This window comes from Haliotis rubra, unplaced genomic scaffold (assembly GCF_003918875.1).
Source record: "Haliotis rubra isolate DU_JTF1 unplaced genomic scaffold, ASM391887v1 Scf2, whole genome shotgun sequence".
Lineage (NCBI taxonomy): Eukaryota > Metazoa > Mollusca > Gastropoda > Lepetellida > Haliotidae > Haliotis > Haliotis rubra.
In genome coordinates this window covers 8,178,507-8,182,973 of record NW_025766002.1, presented here as the reverse complement: position 1 = coordinate 8,182,973, position 4,467 = coordinate 8,178,507, and the positions used below count along the sequence as shown (strand labels likewise).

At 42.8% G+C, this 4,467-nt stretch overlaps 1 long non-coding RNA gene across 1 annotated transcript; it reads right to left on the bottom strand.

Moving 5' to 3' along the window:
* Nucleotides 1–312: 312 nt before the first annotated feature.
* On the bottom strand, nt 313–2,698 carry LOC124275237. Its single transcript, XR_006898244.1, has 3 exons — nt 2,590–2,698; nt 1,662–1,696; nt 313–397 (listed from the first exon to the last, which is right to left on the bottom strand). It is a non-coding gene; the product is annotated as an uncharacterized LOC124275237 (long non-coding RNA).
* Nucleotides 2,699–4,467: the final 1,769 nt, after the last annotated feature.

The following is a 4,467-nucleotide window of genomic DNA, read 5'->3' as shown; positions in this document are numbered from 1 at the left end:
GTAGTAGTAGTAGTAGTAGTAGTAGGAAAAGTAGTAGCAGCAGAACTTAGTAGTAGAAGTACTAGTGTCAGCAGCAGCAACAGCAGTAGTAGTAGTAGAAATAATAGTAGTAGTAGTAGTAGTAGTAGCAGCAGTAGAAGTTGTAGTAGTAGTAGTAGTAGTAGCATTTATTTTTGTTGTTGAATGTTAAGCAAAACGTCACCAGTTTGATCACCATTGTCATCAAATATTGGTCATGATAAATATATTTGTTGAATAATTATTACGTTCAGGTATGATCAGGGAAGTTTGCGTCACGATAATATGCTCACCTTTGCTTCTTTCCACGTGAGTTTGTCGGATCTGTAAACGTAGCAGGATTGTCCGTGTCCCTTCCCCCCGTGGTCACCGCAGTCAGCTGGAGTGCGCGGAAAAGTAGTGAACAATACATATATGGTAATGCTAATGTTTGCGCCTAGAATCCAACGCGATGCTGCTTTCTGGCGTTACATTATTACCCTGACAGAATTGTACTTTCAAAGACCGTATAGGTCCGTACATCCGCTTCTCAGGTACCCATTTCGAACAGCTGGCTGGACTGAGTGCTATGTGGACGAAGTGCCTTTCCCAGGGACACAACACAGTATGAGACCCAGGTCACATATGTTGGTGTCTCCACCGGGATTCGAACCCGGGCCTTTGGCCTGAGAGGCCAGCATGCTAACCCCTACACCACTGTGCTCCACATATATGGTAATCCATTTCGTGTGATTGTTAAACCAATCAATTTTTTGCGCTCATGTTCGAATAACACCAAAATCTGATAAGACAAGCCCAGCCCCGGACGCCTGTTTACAGATGTACAATGTATAATATGACTGTATGTACACATCAGGTATCTTGCACGTACATGTAATTACAGTGAGCGCCTCCGTGGATACAGCATCTGTCCGGAGATGTCGGGGTTCGAATCCCTTTTCAAATTACAACACAATGGTACGTATTCTGCTCAGATTCAGCATATTGCGTCCAAGTGCAATGTTTAAGTGCGGAAATGGGGCATGGAATCTAGTTGGGCAATACTATAGAACCAGTCTTAGTTCAAACCATCACTGGCAGATACACACATCCCTTGACGGATCTGATAGACCCAACCTGACCGATTGAGTATAATCATACCCCGATGTGTTGCTAATACGACTGGATCTGCTCGGTAAAGCTGGATTAACGGTGAGTGAGGGGAATGGGTTTGGTTTTACGTGGCTTTTAGAAATATTCCAGCAATATCACGGAGGAGGACAGCAGAAATGGGCTTTACACTTGGGATGACACCTGTCATCGTAGATCGATGGTCATAATGCAATAAACAACCAAACCAAACCAGCCATAGGGTCACGGTGACCCACAGCATGTGAGAGTCCAATCGATACACATGTAAGTCGGCACTTACGTAAGTAGAATGAATAAATTGTCTGAACATGTACATAAAAGATCATGACGTACGTGTGTCGGATATGATGACATGTGATATAAAATATCATAATAATTACTTATGTTCGTGAGTGTCGAATATTTATCTTGTGGGAACATTTACATAAAAGATCATAACAATTTTACAATTGGAGTGCGAAGCTACCTTTGTTGACACGTGTATTTAAATATTTATCTAAATTATTACTCACGTAGGTCGTAAATCTTCTGACGTCTACCTGTCCACCTTTAAAGCAAAATTATAATAAAAAATATTATATCGATCTTAAGATTAAACACTAAGACAACAGGAGAGACGTTCCTATGTTGACGTCATACATCCAATTCCTGTTGAAACAGTGAAACGCCGCTGGTCCTGCCAAACCTGCCAATATCGTTTTGGATGCAGATGTTAGGGTATAACACGGTATGTGTTAGTCGTTATTCTAAATGTGTTAATCTGAGCGATTTCACAGCACCTCCCTCACAGGATTTCACTGAAAACGACCAACATAATTATGTCGGCCTAAACACTGCCAAGAAGCATTCCAAGGTGAAACATACCCTCAGACATGCATGGTAATACGTGAGTTAGTTTAGTTTTACGCTTCACTCAGCAATATCCCAGCTAAATGGCGGCGGTCTGTATATAATGGAGTCTGGACCAGACAAGCCAGTGATCAACAGCATCAGCATCGATCAACACATTTGGGATACGATGACATGTGTCAACCAAGTCAGCGAGCCTGACCACCCGATCCCGTTAGTCGCCTCTTACGACAAGCATGGGTTACTGAAGATAGATTCCAACCCGGATCTTTACGGACACATGGTAACTAATACGCAATGATGCAGGGTTAGAAGTAATCTCCAGAAGTGACTGAGTGGGGATTTATGCCGCTTTTAGCAATATTCCAGCAATATCAAGGCAGCGGACACCAGAATTTGACTTCACCCTTTTTGGGACATCGAACCTGGGTGGTTGACGAGCGAACGCTTGAACCAATGAGTGGTACCCTAGTAGTACGGAACGCGGCGTTAAGCCCCAAGCATTTATTTGAAATATTACTATATGCAATTATTGAACCGAAGGTATAACTACAGATCCTGCTTATTGATAATAAGGTAACCATCACTCACTTTGCTTGGCATATGGACTGGCATTTAACAAGACAAGACATGTCATTCCAGTTAAAGCCCCCTGTTGGACTTGCTTCAACGCAGTTTTCAGCTGAAAAGATGTTACCATCCGGCTCGTGAGGACACCAGCTGTGGTAGATGATTGGAGTTCCAGAGTGGGACCATTTCCACTTTCTCAATTTCCGTTTAGCGCCTGTCCACACACATGTAGAAGCTGTTGAATGCAGATTTCATAAATCAATACATAAATGTTCATTATTTACCTCGTATTTATGTCCATAATTTTACGTCTTTCTCAATAACTGTTTACTTTGACCGTTAAATCATTTCTTTCTTGGAAATGAGGTTGTAGAACAGACTTAGACTTATTTAACGTCGTCGCAGAAACATGCTTATTTTACCTCACAATAGAATCATTCAAACTAATCAGATCTTAGTGCTCTGATGTTAGGCTGCCTTCATTATGTAATAATCATGTCCAAAGATTCCAAGTCAATGCATCGCCTCCGTGGTGTAGTGGTTAGAGCGTCCGCCCGGAGAGTGGAAGGTCGCGGGTTCGTACCCAGACCACGTCATACCAAAAAGACGTTAAATATGGTACTTGTTGGTCCCTGCCTGGCGCTCGGCATTAATGGGTACAACAAGAACTGGTCGGCTCGGAGTCAGTATAATGTGTCTGAGTGGGGTATTCATGCTTCACTGCGGCATGGTATCTCAGTGGGCTAGCACTATAAAACCAGCTTAAGTCTGGGCTAGTACAAGCAGCCTCACATACACATACACATGCATGCACGTCGTCATATGAGCGAAATATTCTCAAGCACGACGTTAAACCCAATTTCACTTCACCTCACCCAAGTCAATGCCATTATTACTCAGGTCCACGGGCACGTTTTGTCCTCCGTTCGTTCGTCTATGGCGACACATATCAGAGTTCCTTGGGTATTGTAGAGACCTGCGATTCCTGGTTCTAATACTGGTTCTCTATCATGATGTTTCTAGGTTTCCCATGCCCGTTCTGGTATTCTACGTGGACCTAGGACCCGTTCCACGTAGCGATCTTAGCTGTAAGGTGATCGTAACTTCTATACTTTCATATTGGCGTACGATAGTCGTAGTGTTTAGAAGAACGGTTTGTGGTACAAGACCCTGCATCAGTTCATCATTCTGATATAAGTGACACACAGTCCCCATCATGGATACGAGCGAAATCCTTATAGATGAAATCCTTATAGGTGAATACCTTATAGGTGTTGTCACATGATCAGTGAACGATTTCAGTTGTGTCCGTTTCACCGTCCGTGAAGGTCCGGGTTAGCCAGTGGTCTTCAGTAACCCATGCTTGTAGGCGACTAACGGGGTCGGGTGGTCAGGCTCGCTGACTTGGTTGACACATGTCATCGTATCCCAATTGTGTAGATCGATGCTCATGATGTTGATCACTAGATTGTCTGGTCCAGACTGGAATATTGCTGAGTGTGGCGTTAAACGACAAACAAACAAATGTTTCCGCTTCACAGATCACTTTCTTTAAAACAATGAGGAAACTCGGTGGTAAGAAACTTTTCAATTTGAAAATGCATCCTGCGCGCACGGTTCTATTTGTTAAAATGCCCATTTCATGCCAAGATGTAGGGAATCCTAGAAGGGTAACTGTCGCGCTTCTGCACTTTCGTTAATTTTGTAAAGGGATCCAAAGGAATAATATAAAGAAGTTAAAACAAAGAGGATTTTTTATGAATACAAGCGCCGTTGGAAAAGGTGCATAGGCGGCATCTTCGTTAATGTTAGTGATGCTGTAGGAACTGAACTTAAACAAGCCTAGCTGTTCCTCATGAAATGTTTTCTGTTTCCAATGACAAGGTCTCATTAAACAAA